Source organism: Bubalus kerabau, chromosome X, assembly GCF_029407905.1.
Source record: "Bubalus kerabau isolate K-KA32 ecotype Philippines breed swamp buffalo chromosome X, PCC_UOA_SB_1v2, whole genome shotgun sequence".
Taxonomy (NCBI): Eukaryota; Metazoa; Chordata; class Mammalia; order Artiodactyla; family Bovidae; genus Bubalus; species Bubalus kerabau.
In genome coordinates this window covers 108,111,487-108,130,726 of record NC_073647.1, presented here as the reverse complement: position 1 = coordinate 108,130,726, position 19,240 = coordinate 108,111,487, and the positions used below count along the sequence as shown (strand labels likewise).

The following is a 19,240-nucleotide window of genomic DNA, read 5'->3' as shown; positions in this document are numbered from 1 at the left end:
TTTTGGGTTCTTTTCCTGAACCCTTACTGGGGTCCCTGTACAGACTCACCATAGCCAGTCCCTGTAGCACTTCACTGCATCTCTGCCACTAGACTAAACTTGAACAACTTTGTCTTGGCATCTACCACCGTGCATGCACTTAGAAATGTTTGATGACTAAATTAAGGACAGCTAAAACACGTTTGAAAATGTTACATGGTGCAAAACAGATTGTAGATTTTTGAGGCAGAGGATGTGTTAGTGACAAAATGCAGGAAGATTGAATATGAATGTTCATCACTGAATGCTATTCATTTAAATGTGCTTTTAAATGGGGCTCTTAAAAAAAAAAGAATCCTGGCTTCCCTGGTGATTCAGTGGTAAAGAATCTACGTATCAATGCAGGACACAGATTCCATCCCTGATCCGGGAAGATCCCATATGCTACAGAGCAACTAAGTTCATGCGCCACAACTATTGAGCCTGTGCTCTAGAGCCTGGGAGCTGCAACTACTGAAGCTCATGTACCCTAGAGCCAGTACTCCACAACAACAAGAGAGACCACCGCAATGAGAAGCCTGCACACCTCAACTAAAGAGTAGCCCCTGCTCACCGCAACTAGAGAAAAGCTTGCACAGCAGTGAAGACCCAGCACAGCCAAAAATAAAATTTTAAAGAGTTAAAATAAAAAATTAAAAAAGAGTTCTGAGTCATCTTTGAGCAATAGACTGATGCTTAAAGCAGAATCTGAAGCCAGGACTCTCGGGTAGATTCTTACTTTACTGCTTCTGCTAAGTGTTGCTAGCTAGGCTTGACCTCCAAGACTGCTCTGTGCCCTGTGTGTACAGGTTGTAGAAGGAAACAGCTGAGCCTAAAGGCAAGCATTAGAGGTTACTGAAGTTTGTAAACACTTTCCTTTAAATGTAAATTCATTTGTAAAACTTTGTTTTATAGTTGGTTCATTATGGCTATAGATGTCTTTTCCTAACCTTTGCTCTCTAGGTGTTGGGTCTCAGAATTTGATAGTGGGAGCCTTGATAATCTGTTCATCTTTTAAACCTTGCTAATAAAGATGAATAAATGTTCACATAGACATCAACTAGTCTAACCAGATGGACCAAAGAGGTCACTTTTCAGAACCTATTTTCATATCTAAACTGAGTCACTGCAGACTAATACAGAGCTCATCCTTTTCCCAAAAAAACCTACTATCTCTGCAATACTTTTAGGGTTTGACATCATTGGGAAGGCACAGTGCAATTTAAGAAATAGAGTGTTACATCCACCATGGATAGAAGAGTACTTATTCATATAGTGATACATGTGCCTTTCCTTTTTCACTAGCTTCATATTCCTAGGCTTTCCTTTTGTTTTTGTGGTGCTTATCAGGAAAACAGGCAGAATCCAATAAGAAAGTTCTAGTCAGTTGAAAAGACTTTAAAATCAGAAAGTTTCTTGCTGTCATAGGATGAGCAAATGAGGGATTAACCGCAGAAACTGGACATTCAAAATACCTCTCCTAAAAACCAGTCCCACAATCCTATTTTGGCAGAGTATGTGAAGAGGAGACCCAGTTTCTAAATGAAGAAACTTTGCCTTTTCTCTTTCATGTTGAAAAGTTGACATATAATGTAGGTGTTACTCTGTCCCTTAACTATGCCTTTTTTGACTTTGTATATGTTGAAAGAGATATCTTTCGAGGAACATGTGTCAAGCAGGAACCTTGGCATGGATTTGGTTTCAGTTGTTTTAAGGCTTAAGGAAATGCCTTTATTAGCTTTCCAAACTTTTTTTTTATATATGAATACAACAGACTGAGGAGCTGGATCTTCTGCTGTACTCACATGCCTAAAGCTATCATTACTGTCTTGGACAAAGTGGCAAAAGATAACATAAAATCTTTGTTGTGAATTAGTCAGTAGGGTCTGACACATGCTAACAAGGTTCCTGACTAGTGCCTCAGTATTTCAGCACCTTAAGCATGATAAGGGCTTCCCTGGTGGCTCAGATAGTAAAGCATCTGCCTGCAATACAGGAGACCTGGGTTCAATCCCTGGGTTGGGAAGATCCCCTGGAGAAGGAAATGGCAACCCACTCCAGTACTCTTGCCTGGAAAATTCCATGGACAGAGAAGCCTGGTAGGCTATAGTCCATGGGATCACAAAGAGTCAGATATGACTGAGCAACTCCACTTCACTTCAAGCATGATAAAATTCAGTCAACAATAAAGTGAGTGTTTCAACTAGAAAAAATAATTTAATCGTGGAAAATCTTTACATTTGGCCTTTAAAAGTTAACTGTTAACTGAGGACCTATTAGGTACCAAGCATAGGACTAGGTTTCTCAGGTGATGCTAGTGGTAAAGAACATGTCTGCCAACGTAGGAGACATAAGAGATGCGGGTTCAGTCCTTGGGTTGGGAAGATCCCCTGGAGGAGGGCATGGCAACCCACTCCAGTATTCTTCCCTAGTGAATCCTATGGACAGAGAATCCTGGTGGACTACAGTCCATGGGGTTGCAGAGTCAGACACTACTAAAGTGACTTAACACAGTACTGAGAGTTAACTTTGGCAGGTTGATAAGGAGTCCAAGCCTAAGGCCCCTTTATGGAGGAGGTAAGCATTCTTTTTCACATTCTTTTGCTATAGACAAGTAGGCCTTGTAGGCAGCAGTATTTCTTGTTCAAGGACATGCCTCTTTTTGAGCTTTGGATGTATGTTATGGGGGAAAGTCTGGGTAAAAACTTCCACAGCCTTGAGCTCTGGGTTAACCTGTTCCTTCTGACTAATCTAGTGCTGATGTCATCCCAGGATGTATGTTACAGGAAAGGGTCAGCAAAGTTCTCACAGCCTTGAGGTATTTTTTGTCTATTCTCAGATGTATATAAGGCCCTACTTAAATTAATGAGGTGGGTACTCTTCTGCCCCCTTCTGATATCTATGTCAGAAGCTTTTTCTGTCACTTTCACTTTAAATAAAATCTACACAAAGCTCTGAGTGACTGAGACTGTCTTTGGTCCCAGAGTTAAATCTCCTTCAGAGACCACGAATCCAGCGGCACTGTTCACTGTTTACCGATAAGCTATCATCTTTGGTGCTCATCCAGGATCTTCAAGACAAGGTAAGGACACTTGGAGCTCTAGTTCTTTTGTTGTCCTATTAAACACGTTTTCTGCTTTGTTAACTCTACAGTGTGCCTGTGCAAGTGATTGACTGAAAGCCAGAAATGCACAAAACAAATGCAAAGTGAGAGTAGAGCCCAGTTTGTGTTTCCGTGGCACCTCATAATGACTGAGGGCAGCCCCAAAAGGGGAGCCTGTCAGGGATTTATACTGAACTGGTGATACCAAGAGGCAGCCAACGTCCCTGTGAGGGGAGTAGCCTGAAATGGGTGAAGTGTGTGGACCAAACGTTCCTTTCTTGGTCACCTTTTCCTGGTCTTTTTGACCATTTTGTAACTGCCTGGAGAATTGAAACTACTAACCTAATCTGTCAAATCTAGACTTTCAAGGGACTTGCCATCTATTCTGTTACTGTGTACTATTACTGAGACCTCAAATTTGGATTGACAGTCACAAAGCACCTAGTCTTGCTAGAAGCCAAAAGTTACACCTGGATTGTCTTTTCATGCACTGCAGACAGGAGCACAATTGGGAGCTGGGTGGAGCTCTGACTCCAGGAACATTTCTCAAGCTAGAGGTTGTTCCCTTAGTCGCCTGCCTCGGGCCAACAACCTGAAAATGAATCCTTGTTACAGCTGTGTGTCTGGTCTATATGGATGGAGGCACTCCTGGCAACTGAGATTTCTGAGGACACAGATGGGAATTCCAGGATCTGGTCAGATTGGAAGTGCGATGGGCTTCATTTGGTAAGGCTGGCTCTTAGCGGACCAGAGGAGGTTCTCCAGTGGTTTTTGTCTCAACTCCTTAGATATTCTTTCTGTGTAATCTGTGGAAATGAACTGGAAGGATTAGCCCTAATAGCTCAACAAAAATCACTTTTTCCTCGCTGGCTGGCCCTTCACCACCCATTTTTTTTCTTATCACATATCACCCTGGGTGGCATCAGAGGAGGAGCAGAAATCATGCAAAGGCATTAATGGTGAGAAACTGGACATCAATCTGGGATGCCATCAGGACTACCCCTGCTGCATCTCCACCCCACCTTGGTGGTAGAATGGGGAGGGATGGTAATAAGACACCTGCATCAGTAAGTTCAATTTAGTTCAGTTGCTCAGTATTGTCCGACTCTTTGTGACCCCATGGACTGCAGCACACCAGGCTTTCCTGTCTATCACCAACCCCTGGAGCTTGCTCAAACTCATGTCCATTGAGTCAGTGATGCCATCCAACCATCTCATCCTCTGTTCTCCCCTTTTCCTCCTGCCTTCAATCTTTCACAGCTTCAGGGTCTTTTCCAAAGAGTCAGTTCTTCCCATCAGGTAGCCAAAGCATTGGAGCTTCAGCTTCAGCATCAATCCTGCCAATGAATATTCAGAACTGATTTCCATTAGGATTGACCGGTTTGATCTCCTTGCTGTCCAAGGGACTCTGAAGAGTCTTCTCCAACGCATAGTTCAAAAACATTAATTCTTCAGTGCTCAGCTTTCTTTATGGTCCAATTCTCACATCCATACCTGACTACTGGAAAAACCATAGGTTTGACTAGACAGACCTTTGTCAGCAAAGTAATGTCTCTGCTTTTTAATATGCTGTCTAGGTTTATCATAGCTTTTCTTCCAAGGAACAGGTGTCTTAATTTCATGGCTGTAGTCACCATCTGCAATGATTTTGGAGCCCAAGAAAATAAAGTCTATCACTGTTTCCATTGTTTCCCCATCTATTTGCCATGAAGTGATGGAACCAGATGCCATCATCTTAGTTTATTGAATGTTGAAGTTTTAAGCCAGCTTTTTCACTTTCCTCTTTCACTTTCATCAAGAGGCTCTTTAGTTCCTCTTCACTTTCTGCCATAAAGGTGGTGTCATCTGCATATCTGAGGTTATTGATATTTCTCCCAGCAATCTTGATTTCAGCTTGTGCTTCATCCACCTGGGCATTTTGCATGATGTATTCGGCATATAAGTTAAAAAGCAGGGTGACAGTATACAGCCTTGACGTACTCCTTTCCCAATTTGGAACCATTCCACTGATCCGTGTCCAGTTCTAGCTGTTGCTTCTTGACCTGCATACAGATTTCTCAGGAGGCAGGTAAGGCGGTCTGGTATTCCCATCTCTTTAAGAATGAGTGTAACCCATCTGTGTAACACTGGTTCATTTTCTTAAATATCTCTTTAATATTACTCTTCTATTAACATAATTCCAATGGCCTTGTATAACTATCAATTAATGTCAAATTTTCTATTTTGTTACCTATCAACCATCTCTAATACTTTATATTAAGTTGTACTCCATATTAATTTCCAGCATATACCTTCCCTCACTCAGGCCAACTGAAGGATGGCTAGGTGTTAGGTGAAGGGAGAAGATGAGAAAGGAACTCTAGGGGACAGGATGTAAGTGAAATGTTATGAATGGTTGAGAAGTTGAGTATGATTAGAATGTTGAGTACAATTTAGGGAGGGTTTTCTTGAGGTGTGTCTTTGAGGATGTTTCTGGATGATATGAATGCTTGAATCCATAGACTGAATAAAGCAGATTGCTCTTCCTAATGTGAAAAAAAAAAAAAAAGAATGAATGTTCAACAGTTTGTTATGATCCACATAGTCAAAGGCTTTAGCATACTCAATGAAGCAGAAGTAGATGTTCTTCTGGAATTCTCTTGCTTTCTCTATGATCCAACTGATGTTGGCAATTTGATCTCTGGTTCCTCTCTCTGCCTTTTCTAAATCCAACTTGAACATCTGGAACTTCTCAGTTCACGTATTGTGAAAACCTCGCTTGGAAAATTTTGAATATTTGCTGGCGTGTGAGATAAATGCAATTATACAGTAGTTTGAACATTCTTTGGCATTGCCTTTCTTTGGGATTGCAATGAAAACTGACCTTTTCCAGTCCTGTGGCCACTGCTGAGTTTTCCAAATTTGCTGGCATGTTGAGTGCAGCACTTTCATCATCTTTTAGGATTTGAAATAACTCAGCTGGAATTCCATCACCTCCACTAACTTTGTTCATAGTGATGCTTCCTAAGGCCCACTTGACTTTGTTCTCCAGGATGTCTGGCTCTAGGTGAGTTACCATACCAGCATGGTTATCCAAGTCATTAAGATCTGTTTTGTATAGTTCTTCTGTGTATTCCTACCACCTCTTCTTAATATCTTCTGCTTCTATTAGGTCCATACTGTTTCTGTCCTTTATTGTGCCCATCTTTGCATGAAGTTTTCCCTTGGTAGCTCTAATTTTCTTGAAGAGATCTCTAGTCATTCCCATTCTATTGTCTTCCTCTGTTTCTTTGCATTGATCACTTAAGAAGGCTTGCTTATCTCTCCTTGCTATTCTTTGGAACTCTGCATTCAGATGGATATATCTTTCCTTTTCTCCTTTACCTTTCACTTCTTTTCTCAGCTATTTGTAAGGCCTCCTCAGACAACCATTTTGCCTTTTTGTGTTTGTTTTTCATGGGGATGGTTTTGATCACCGCCTCCTGTACAGTGTTACAAATCTCCATCCATAGTTCTTCATGCACCCTATCAGATCTAATTCCTTGAATCTATTTGTCACCTCCATGGTGTAATTGTAAGAGATTTGATTTAGGTCATATCTGAATGGTCTAGTGGTTTTCCCTACTTTCTTCAGTTTACATTTGAATTTTGCAATAAGGCATTCATGATCTGAGCCACAGTCAGCTCCTGGTCTTCTTTTTGCTGACTGTATAGAACTGCTCCATCTTTGGCTACAAAGAATATAATCTATCTGATTTTGGTATTGGCCGTCGGGTGATGTCCATGTGTATAGTCTTCTCTTGTGTTGTTGGAAAGGGTGTTTGCTATGACCAGTGTGGTCTGTTGGCAAAATTCTGTTAGCCTTTGCCCTGCCTCATTTTGTACTCCAAGGCCAAACTTGCCTGTTACTCCAGGGATCTCTTAACTTCCTCCTTTTGCATTTCAGTCCTCTATGATGAAAAGGACATCTTTTTTTTGGTATTAGTTCTAGAAGGTCTTGTAGGTCTTCATAGAATTGTTCAGCTTCTTCAGCTTTAGTGGGGCATAGACTTGGATTACTGTCAGTAAGGGACAGTTTAACTCTGGCCAGGGAAGGAAGCTTAGGTGGAAGGCCTGTCTACACCCCTATCTAGAGCAGGGAGGGTCACCTCCAGTAGAAAAAAGCCACGGCACTGGGCTTACAGATGGGAGCTAGCAGTCCTAAAACTACCCCTTTGAATTGTATCTTGGAAAAACTGGGGTAAGTTTCATCCCCAGAGCCCAAAATGTCCCATATACACAGGATTTCTTTAAGAGAAGACCTCACTTGCCCAGAGAGACAATCCCTGCTGGGACAACATCTTATCAATCAGTCTACCCCTGTCATCAGAGCCAATTTTAACACTCTGGTTTAAATTTTAGCTATGAAACTGTGACTACAAAAAGAAGAGATGACATTTTTGACACTGAATGGCCATGATATTTTTTAGACTCTGGAAAAAATAGGTTAAAATGAAATCTTTTTGAAATTGCAAAACCAGTTCTTCTAGCACATGCAATTAGGAAAAAGCTGACTTGTTAAAATACTTTTTTTGGAGCTCCGATCCTGCCTGAGAAACAGAAAACATGCCTGGGGAAGAACCTGAAGTTAACTCTTATCATGTCCTTGAGATACACAGCCCACTCTGTCTGGGACTCCAACCATGAGCAAGTTGGCAGAACTTCAAGCCAAGAAAAAAAAGGGGGGGGGGAGCAAAGAGACATTTTATATTTCAAGTGGAAAACTGTGAGGTCTCTGTGTGTGTCTTTGTCCTTGGACAATATTGCTGAAGCCTAATTGGCCTAAAGAGAAGTAAGCACTTAGAAATCAAACAATTCTAAATTCAAAAAAATTAAACTAAAATGAATTTCAGGCTTGTGTAAACTGGGAAATATTCACTATTGAATTAATATCTAGTATTGATGTTTTTTTATTGACCTAATTAACATAGACATTGTGAAGATACTTTTGCAAATGACATAGCTTTGGGTGATTTACATTTACCAATCTACAAAATGATGATATAAAGTACAGTTCATGGTTGCTGAAGGAAAGATGTGTGTTTTCAATAAAAAGGTATAGGAAATGAAATTACATTCTATTAAGAAAAAGAAAGTAAATCTGAACTTAGAGGTGACTGTTCTCTGAATGGGCAAATAAAGTGATAAATACAGAAAATACAAAAAAGGTTTGTGACAAATGAAAAAAGATTTGTGGCAAGTGGAAGACAGTTTTGTGCAAGATGCAAGTTTCTTAAGATATTAAACTGCCTTTGAGGTCTTTTATTGTTACTTTGACTAAGTGGACAACTATTGTTTCACAGTGAACGTAAGCTGGTACCAAACTGGAATTTGGTTTTCTCTCCCTGATTAAAAGAACAAAGTTTTATTGAAATGTGGCTTTTGATAATGGACTATGGCGCACATAGACAAAGCTCATTCTGCTTCTACAAAATTAACCCCTCATCAGGGAATTTAAAATGGATAAAGAATGGCTGTAAACCAAACAGTCAGGGCTATGGGAGGTCCAACAGCCACTTGGCTTTTTCCGGCTCCCTGACAAACCTCACTTTTATTTGATAGGCTAAAGCCTTTCCTGGCTGTGGGGTTAATATCTCACAATGGGAAAAAATGGTTAAAGTGTGTTTTCTGCAGTCTCCAGTGATTGGGGCACCCACTTTGCTGGACAGGTCATACAGACATTGGCAAAAACTTCATGAGCTTCTTGGAGACTATTGCTTTCATTGATGTCCTTGGTCATCGAGCAGGAATGGCAGAATAAAGGGGTCAGTTGCATGGGATTGAGTAGACTGCAAAATATGACTATAATTTTCATGACTTTTTGTCTGATGTATTACTGTCTTCCAATCTTTGTTTTCAGATATAAAGAAGCTCTTCTCAAATTACTGATGGTTTAAAACAATTTAATGATTTACATCTATGGGTAAAGTTAAAACATTTTTCTTCTCTCTCTGCCTCGTCCCTCCAAAATTGGAGACACTTGGGTTCTGGACAGCCTTATCAAGGTAAAAAAGACTGTGTCCCAACATATACAGAAATCTCAAAGTATACTGGGGAGCTCTAAAAGAAAAATCCACCCAACTGATGTCAGGCCTATGGCATCTATCATGTTTCACTGAGTATTACATTCTAGTTTTATTAACTAAGGTCTGTATTTACTGATTCACTTCTGAGTTAGTTCCTTGTGGTTATGTTACATTGCTAAGAGGTTTAATTAAGTTATTAAAAAGGACACTCTGAGTTTGTTTCTAAAGTTTATCCCAGTAACCAGTCTTTAAATAAAGATCCGATTAACCAGTCTTTAAATAAAGATCCGATGCTCCAGGATCTACAACCAGAAGATTAACAGCAGGCTATAGTCATTTAACAAACTCAGTCAGGTGACCTGGAGATATCACTGGGCTATACCTAATTAAGTTCTTGACTTAAGGTCTTACTTGTGATTTTACTGTTACTGCTAACTATATTGTTTTCTATATTGCCTGTTTCAAGAAGTGTCCCTTACATTATCAAGTATGTGATGGAGCCACTGATATAATGATGGTATACAGTTCTATATAAAATCCATAATTATAATGGTATGACTCTGTATATGAAAAGAAGCAAGAGGGAATATTCTCCTGGACCAAGAGACTAGTGAGACAGGTGCGGTCCAGAGATTTTGCTACTCACAGGGCCTAGTCCAGTAACAGCACATTGAGTGGCCTATCAATGAAATCTTCAACAGACCTGGTAATGAGCTTTCCAAGCACTGTGGGACAAGATGGCCATGAAACGCCCCCAAACCATGGTCAAACTCATGGCCATAAAGGGGCCCTGTGCCTGGAAACTGGCCCTTGCCATCTGCCTCTACAAAGATTAAATCATGGACACTACAGCTGCTGACCTTCGACATCCTCTGAAAGGAGTTCAGGGTGAAAATCAGAGATTAGACACTTGCTTTGTGCTCTGAAAAAAAATGGACAAAACAAGCCTTTGAATAGTCAGATATTTTCAGGTAAAAAAATTTTTGAGCCCAAATTCTTCCATTTTCTCATACCTAGAAAAACACTATCTACAATTGTTAATAGTGACAACTACTTTGGCTTATATGTTAATACCACAATAAGAGGCTAAAGCCTACTTGGACAAACTTAGACAACTAGCTATGACCATAGTGAAAGTGAAAGTCACTCAGTCGTATCCGACTCTTTGCAACCCCATGGACTATACAGCCCATGGAATTCTCTAGGCCAGAATACTAGAGTGGGTAACCTATGACTATAAGTCTCCTTAAAACAGCTGTATACATAGAGGTTCAGACTCATTCTTCTAAAAAGAAATGGTAAGATTTATTTTGTCTGTTAAGGTTCAGGCTGTCACTCTTTCAACTACTTCTAACTGGGTTTGTTATACCCACATTCAAAATGTATATGAACATGCCAATTGGCTCCATTCTTATAAATAGGGCAGCCCAGGTGTTGACTTTATCTAAACCAGGATCAAAGTTACTATCAAATGTAACCTGATTCTTACTCTTGCTTGGACTGCTGATTACAATAATTCTTTTACTGATTTTTGGTCTCTGCCTTTTAATCTACTTGTCTAGTTTGTTCTTTCTGAAGGATACAACAGCTTCCCATACAAAGTAATGGTGATACAGAGATTCTGGTCACTCTTCAAAACTGGACTTCCCTGATGTTCCACTCTGGTCATAGATATAATCTTGGTTTACAAGCTCTCCTTGGTGAAAAACTATCTTGACTGTAATACTTGTAATCATTCTGATTTTGCTGTTTTTTTCCTTACATCTGTAACTGTGTAATGAGATTTGTTTCTAACCGTCTGAAAACATTTAAATTACAAATAATTGTTCATGCTCCTACAATTTCTACTGCCTCCTCTAGCTATTACTTGGGATCCTTGGATCAGAAACCCTAAATAAAGGGGTAATGAGAATATGTTGCTTCAACAACTTAGGGTCTGCCCCTCCTCACCCGCAGGAAGCAGTTACTGACAGATTTCTCCGCCCCTTTCTCCTCAGCAACAATATTCTCCTAAAAGAAAAAGGGGAGAATAAGAGAGTTAATTTAGGCAGGTTGATAAGCAGTCCAAGCCTAAGGCCCCTTTATAGAGGAGGTACACATTCTTTCTTTTTCACATTTTTTTGCCATGGACAAGTAGGCCTTTGTAGACAGCAGTATCTCTTGTTCAAGGACATGCCTCTTTTTGAGCTTTGGATGAATGTTATGAGAAAAGTTCTGGGTAAAAACTTTCACAGCCTTGAGCTCTGGGTTAACCTGTTCCTTCTGGCTAATCTCACGCTGATGTCATCCCAGGATGTATGTTATGGGAAAGGGTCAGGACAAAATTCTCATAGCCTTGAGGTATTTTTTATCTATTCTAAGCAGCTAGTTTAGAAGTATATAAGGCCCAGCTTAAACTAGTGAGGTGGGTATTCTCCTGCCCCCTTCTGTTGTCTATGTCAGAAGCTTTTTCTGTCACTTTAAATAAAATCTACACAAAGCTCTGAGTGACTGAAACTGTCCTTCAGAGACCACAAATACAGCAGCATCACTCACCTCTAAGCTATCAGTACTAGGCTCTTGTACATTGTTTCTAAACCTTGAACAACTCTGCAAAGTAAATACTATCCTCACTTTACACATGGGCAAACTGGTTCAGTGTTACATAAGTTCACATACAACTAATAAGTGATTAAAAACCAGAGTTCTAAATCTAAGTTTGTTTTGACTAAGTAGATAATACTGAACCCTGCTCAGCATTCCTTCCTCCTATGGCAGCAGTTAAGCCTAGTTTTTTCCCCCTTTGGGGAACTTCTCCTTCCAATCTTGGGATAGAGGTGGATTGACCATCAGTCACATGGCTTCACCTCCCCCAGTGCAGGGATGGGTATATGACCCAAGCAGTGCCAATTGTGTTATTTGCATGGACTTGAAGGAGAACGTGATCAAGAAGGCAGATATCTCTCCTAAAATCACAAGCATTAAGAATAATGTGAGCCTGGAACATTGTCTTCTATTTATATCTTCAACTAATCTTTATTTGTGTGTAAGAAATAGGAAAATTCTGTGCTCATTTATTAGGAGCAGATGCAGAAAGTGATCTTTTTGAGGGATTACTATGTGCCAGGGAGAATTCTAGTCACTTTATACCTTTTAAAATTTTTCATTTTATTATTAAGTCCTTATACATTTATAATCTTTAACTCTAGAAAAGGGGAATGTATCAGTTGGATAGCCTAGATTTTGCTGCTATGCATGTATGCATGCTCAGTTGCTCAGTTGTGTCTGACTCTTTGCAACCCTTTGGACTGTAGCCTGCCAGGCTCCTCTGTCCATGGGATTTTTCAGGCAAGAATACTGGAAAGGGTTGCCATCTACTCCTCCAGGAGATCTTCCTGACCCAAGGATCGAACCTGCATCTCCTGCATTGCAGGTGGATTCTTTATCTCTGAGCCATCAGAGAAGCCCTTTGCTGCTATAATAATCACAAAATCTCACATAATAAAGGTATACTTCTTGCTCATTATGTCCAACATAGATTGGCAGGGGAGCTCTGTTCATCCAAAGCCACTTGAAAACTCAAACCAACAGAAGCCCCATCACTGAGTTAGGAAGGGATGTGACCAAAACACACACTGATCCTTACAGCTTAAAATGTCACCCATCACTTCTCTCTTCATTACCCAAGAAATGGCCCACATGGTTGCACCTAATTTCCTGGAGGTGGAAAGTACAAATCTACTATGTCCCTGAAACACGGAAGAAATAAGTTTGGTGAGTCAAAATAATAGCATCACAGGGAGAAATGACCCATTTCTGGGTAGATTTGATTCATTGCCTTTTTCCCCCCCCCTGGGTTGGCAGTTTATTTAAAAAAAAGAAAAACAGTTATCTTATTTTCTTCCTTGCCCATCATTTGTCTTAACAGAAAAAGTTATAAAAAACTGGGGAGGGGAGTTATATTATCTTTGCAGACTGATATATTTGCGGAGGACTTGTAAATAATAACAATGGTTCAAAGGCTCCTAAGTTTACTCCTGAATCCTTTGCAAAGAGCAAAGTACAACACAAGAAAGAATTTTGTTTACAACAAGCTTGTAATACCACATTGATTATGACAGTGCAGTGGTTACGATTATGTTTATGATAGGATATTCCTTGCCTAAACACCAGACATGCTAAAATCACTTGGCTGCTTACAAACTGGAGGAACCAGTGCAAACAGTCATCTGTAGAGCGGGAACCAGAATGGGTAAGACTTCTCTGGCGGTGAGACTCTGACATCAGCAGCTTCTCACCTGGGCCACCCTCCCTCACTTTGAGTCCTAGTCTTTGGTTTCATCTAAGAGGGCTGAGTGGATCCCCAGCTTTTTGAGTTCTTCCACCAGGTCCTCATTCTGGTGCATCTGCAGGAGACTGTCACAGCCCCCCCACCCCCAAGCTCACCGTTGAGGTACACTTGCAGGATGGTGGGCCAGTTGGAGTAGTCTAATGCCTTACTGGAGCTGGGGGTCGTCCAGCACGTTGTAGGCCGCATAGTAGCAGATGCTGTGCAGCCGGAGAATCTGTACCACTGCATTGCTGAAGCCACACTGGGGCTGCTCCAGCGTCCCCTTGAGGAAGACCACCACCTTGTCCTCCACCAACACATCCAGGTGCTCAGACAAGCCGCTGCCACCCTCAGGCCGGGGCCCCACAGGCCACCGCCACCAGGCCCAGGGAACCACTCCAATTAATTGCCTTTTGATTGGTTGCCACTGCCTAACCACTTGAGTTATTATACCTAAAATTTGTAATGGAAGAGTAAAGCATTCATTCCCATTCTAGTGTCATAGGGCTTCTCTGCATGTGCACTGAAGTGGATATAATCTGGGGGTAAAGCAAGCATTGAGTTTAGCTCCCCCTAGACAGTGTATGTAAAATGCCTGGCATATAATGCAGCCTCAATAAATGTTAGCTGTTACAGGTTTGACCAGGGGGTGGGGGAAGAGTTGGTAGTAGATGAAAGACTTGTCTAAGCTCCAGGTCCTGATTTCCTCATAACACAGTTCTCCCTAGCCTATAATCTGGCATCAGCCCTTCCTATTTGAATGTGGCTGCTTCCAAAGGTGACGTGTGCACCCTGTCACCAAGTCCACAGTTTTCATACAGGCATCTTGCTGAGGCCTTCCACAGCAATTGACATTGAAATACAACCCATTCATGAAACTCTCTGGCTTCCTTGACACTTCCCTGCTGTTTTGCTTTCCTTTTTTGACTATTTAAAAATATTATTATGTACTATTTAATAAGGGCTTCCTAAGGTGGTACCAGTGGTAAAGAACTCACTTGACAATGCAGGAGACTAAGAGATGCGTGTTCGATCCCTGGGTTGAGAAGATCCCATGAAGGAGGGCATGGCAACCCACTTCAGTATTCTTGCCTGGAGAATCCCATGGATAGTGGAGCCTGGCGTGCTACAGTCCATAGGGTCACAAAGAGTCGGACATGACTGAAGCGACTAAGCACACTCACACATATTATTTGATAAATGCAAAAGGGTATGTAACATATGTTATAAAATTCAATAATAAACTGAACTCTCCTGAACCCGCTGCCCAACCTAAGAACTATCCCATCTCTCTGCCTTCCCCAGAGGTAACCAGTATTTTCACTTTCAGTTTTCATTCCCTAGATTTCTTCTTAAATAGTTATATCACATATGCAATTATTTTTGAACAATATAGTATTAGGTTGTACTTGCTTTCTAATTTTATAAAAATGTTATTTTATGTAGGTTCTGCAACTCCCTTTTCTCATCCAACTTTTTTTTCCCTCTAAGACACAAACACATTGCTGCTATGCTGCTAAGTCACTTCAGTCGTGCCTGACTCTGTGTGACCCCATAGACGGCAGCCCACCAGGCTCCCCTGTCCCTGGGATTCTCCAGGCAAGAACACTGGAGTCGGTTGCCATTTCCTTCTCCAATGCATGAAAGTGAAAAGTGAAAGTGAAGTCGCTCAGTAAGTGTCCAACTCTTCGTGACCCCATGGACTGCAGCCTACCAGACTCCTCTGTTCATGGGGTTTTCCAGGCAAGAGTACTGGAGTGGGGTGCCATTGTCTTGTCCACATTGCTGCTATAGCTGTAGTTAATTTTTCACTTCTATATAGTAATACCACAGTTTATCTACCCATTCTTTTTTTTTTTTTTTTTGGAGTAAAAGTTTATTTGACCAAAATGTAGAAAAAGTGATACTATTACATATGATACAGTTGCAAGAACCTAAATGAAAAGTGTGGGTTTTATTCAGTTGCACAATTTGCTAGTGTATTTCTTGCATAGTGTGGTGCTTAATAAATAGGAGTGAGGGCAGAGGATTCAGATAAGCTAGAAGCAGTGTCATTTTTTAGTCAGAATTGTAACCTTGAGTTGGCCCCCACACTGCTGGACAATGTGGAATGTTTCAGCTCTGAGATGTTAACTGAGAAAGCAGAAATATAACAAGGCTAAAATGTGCAGCCCTGTCTACAAAATACTGCATTTTCAGTTTAATCATGAGTTTCTTGGTTTTTTATTAACTTGGTCCTGAAGAAGGAATTAAAATTCTAAATAAGTAAATCTCCAATTTGCATTCCCTCGAGTATAGAGGCGATGAAGTTGGGTCAATTACTTCTTTTATTTTTACTTTGTAGTCTGAGAGGGCCATTCTGTCCAATATTTGTTCATAGAAAAACAGTCTTGCTCAATTACTGATGGCTAAGCAGTCTTTATGAAAAAGACAGCTTCTCCTAATAGGACTGAATTCTCCAACATTCATTTCTCCTGAGTGAATGGCCTCATATCAAAGCAGATAAGCATGTGTCATTACTGGAATAAAACATCAGCTCCTCAGAGAACAACTTTAGAGTGAAAGAAACATATAGAAGAATATATCAAGGATCAGTCCAGAAAACATTTGGGTGATTATTACAACTCTTTTCCAAGCATTCTTACACTGGCTGCTCAGATAATGTTCTGAATGGTGGAGTGTGGAAAAGAACCAGGATGATCAGGTTAACCTCTTGGTAGTTTATGACTTCCCACAGTAACCTCACCCCCCTTTTTTGCTCTGGTGGAAAATCACCACCCATTTTAATGTAGGGTTGGGAAGATCCACTTGAGATTTTAATATGATGATCCCTGGCCTCCTACAGTGTGACCAATGGTGGAATTCTTCAACCTTTTAAACTAACCCATGACCAGATGTCGGAATCTGTGTTTTGAAAGTGTGGGTTTGTCTATTCTCCCAGGAACCAAATGCCCTCAGTCTTAAAAGAGAGTATGCTCAATATGAAATACCCTGCCTACCTTAAGAATATATGCAAGGTAAGGATAAAAATAGAGCTGAAAAAACTGGTGCCACTTGAAAAAAAGAAAGGAGTAGATTTAACTGGTGCTCAAAGCTTCTCTGATACAAAATATTTTTCATGTATTCATAATTTCCTTGACATTTCCAGCAAGGCGAAGAGGCAATAACAAAAGAAACTTCTTACAAGAGAAGAGAAAGACATGGAGCTCTGGAGTTTCTTTGGAACAAGACTCTTCTGTTTTGGTTATATACAGTTTAGTTCATTCAGTGTCTGATCCAGTGTCTGAGATAAGCCCCTGTTCTCTTCTTTGGCCTGGGCAAGTTTTTCTTCCAGGTCATCAATTGTCTTTTCCAGTTTCACAGCTGTTCTCTGCAAATTTGGTATGGGTCTCAGCCTCTTTCAGTTTGTCAGACAGAAGTTTAATTTCTTCTTCATATTTGTTCTCCTTTTCAGAATACTTTAAAGATGCAGCCTCTAGCAACTTCAGGTTGTTAGTGACATTCTTGAGTTCTTCCAGGTCACCACATTTTAGTTCAGACACCTCATACTCCTCTGCCCTCTCCAGCTCGCCCTCCAGGATGACCAACTTACGAGCAACCTCCTTGTATTTGTGGTCAGCGTCCTCAGCAATGTGCTTGGCCTCTTTAAGCTGCATCTCCTGAATCTCCATCTTCTCATTTTTCATGGCCGGGTTTTCTATCACCTTCATCCCTCTCTCAGTCTCATCTGCAGCCTTTTCTGCCTCCTCCAGCTTCGGCAGGGCTGTGGCCAGTCATTCCTGAGCCCTGTCCCACTCCTCCTTGACAAGCTGGATGTGTGGATTGAGAGCTGCCATGTCATCTTGGTCTTTCTCGTGCTGCTCACGCTGCAGGCCCTGTGTGCGGTCCTCCACCTCATCTGCTTGCTGCTGCAGGGCTTACATCTTGCGTTTCACCGCCTCCAGGGAGTTGAGGCCAGCCATGGCACAGAGGTGTACACAGCGGGCAGCGGTGGGTGCTCAGCTCTGGTCAACTCTGGCAAGCTCTACCCATTATTATTTCCATCAATGTTGCCATGAATGCTTGTGTACATGTCTCCTGCTGGGACCTAAGGCAGGCAAATGCTCAGTTTTATAAGATAGTGACAAAATTATTTTTAGAAGTAGTATTAAATGGGAATAGTAATGCCTGCTTTACCTCCCTTATAGGTAGTTGTAAGAGTAACACAAGGTAGTGGATGTGAAAACACGTTACACATTAATACATTAAGATGGCACAATTGGCATGCTGGTTTTGAGTCCAAGCTGAGACTCCTGAAGGGTGTGTCCTGTGCATACTGATTTCAAGGACCAGAAAGACTGACTGTTCCATATCAATTTAAAGTATTTCTAGAATTTTCTCATGATAAAGACTAGACTCTTAGATTCTGAGGCAGATGTCTGTTTTCCTACCTGATCAGCAGCCTTTCCTCATTTCTTCCAATAACAGCACCTCAATTTTCCAAAGAACTACCTCTGTTCCATTGAGGACACTTGAGTGTCCTCAAGTGCCCTGCTCTCCCTAGCCAGCTTACTGGGGTTTATTACTGCTATTGTCTTGGCTTTGTTTCTTTGCTTTATCTTGCTTGATCTTTAAAGACTTCTTTCACTTCTAAGTCCAGCATGATAAACTGATTACAAAAATGGTCACAGCTGTTTACACCTCCCTGTATGTACACCTTTTGCAGCTCTTCCCTTTAAGAGATGGCATCTGTTTCTCTACCCTTCAAATCTAGAATAGTCTTGTGTTTTCCTTTGATCAATAGAATGTTGCAGAAGTGATATTATGTCAGTTCTAAGCCTTGCATGCTTCTGCTCACTCCATTGGACCCCTGGAGTTACCATGGGAATGACCCTGGGCTAGTCTTCTGGAGGAGAGACCCATTTGTCTAGCTATATCCAGCCAGACCAGCTTAGACCTGTCAGTCCTCAACCAACCCACCAGCCACAGATAAATAAGTGAGCCCAGCTAAGATCAGCCAAGCCTAGTGCAGATCAACAGAGCACTGACCTATAGACTCTTGAGCAACAATACATGGTTTGGTTTCAAGCTACTGAGTTTTGGATGGTTTATTATGCAGCAGTTGCTAACTCACACAATAAAAAATATGTTTTATGCTGAATCTGGTTGTTCTTTCGTAGGAACGCCCTGCTGCTGCTGCTGCTAAGTTGCTTCAGTCGTGTCTGACTCTGTGTGACCCCATAGATGGCAGCCCACCAGGCTTCCCTGTCCCTGGGATTCTCCAGGCAAGAACACTGGAGTGGGTTACCATTTCCTTCTCCAATGCATCAAAGTGAAAAGTGAAAGTGAAGTCGCTCAGTCGTGTCTGACTCTAGCGACCTCATGGACTGCAGCCTACCAGGCTCCTCTGTCCGTGGGATTTTCCAGGCAAAAGTACTGGAGTGGGGTGCCATTGCCTTCTCCGAGGAACACCCTTCAAGATATTTATTCTTCTGTACTATCTCTCCCACTACTTCACCATTTTCTTCTTAGAATGTCTCTTAATGTCATTTCTGAGTTTCTATTTTCAGCTACCTTCTCACTATTCTTTCTCCCTGGTCAGTTTCATCCTATCACATGGCCTCAGCTCTTACCTTTATACAGATGACTCCCAAATCTACCTCTGTGTGAACTTTACTAAGCAGAGTCAGAGTTCAAATGGTCTACTGGGCAAGTCTATATAATACTCTCCCAGAAAAATCATGACTCAATATGTTCAAATGTGAAGTCTTACTCACACTCCTTCAT

General features: G+C 41.2%; 2 pseudogenes; both read right to left on the bottom strand.

Moving 5' to 3' along the window:
- Positions 1–13,457: 13,457 nt before the first annotated feature.
- Positions 13,458–15,832, bottom strand: LOC129640140 (glutaredoxin-related protein 5, mitochondrial-like; annotated as a pseudogene).
- Positions 15,833–16,718: 886 nt separating this feature from the next.
- Positions 16,719–17,436, bottom strand: LOC129638787 (tropomyosin alpha-4 chain-like; annotated as a pseudogene).
- Between the last annotated feature and the right edge of the window lie 1,804 nt (positions 17,437–19,240).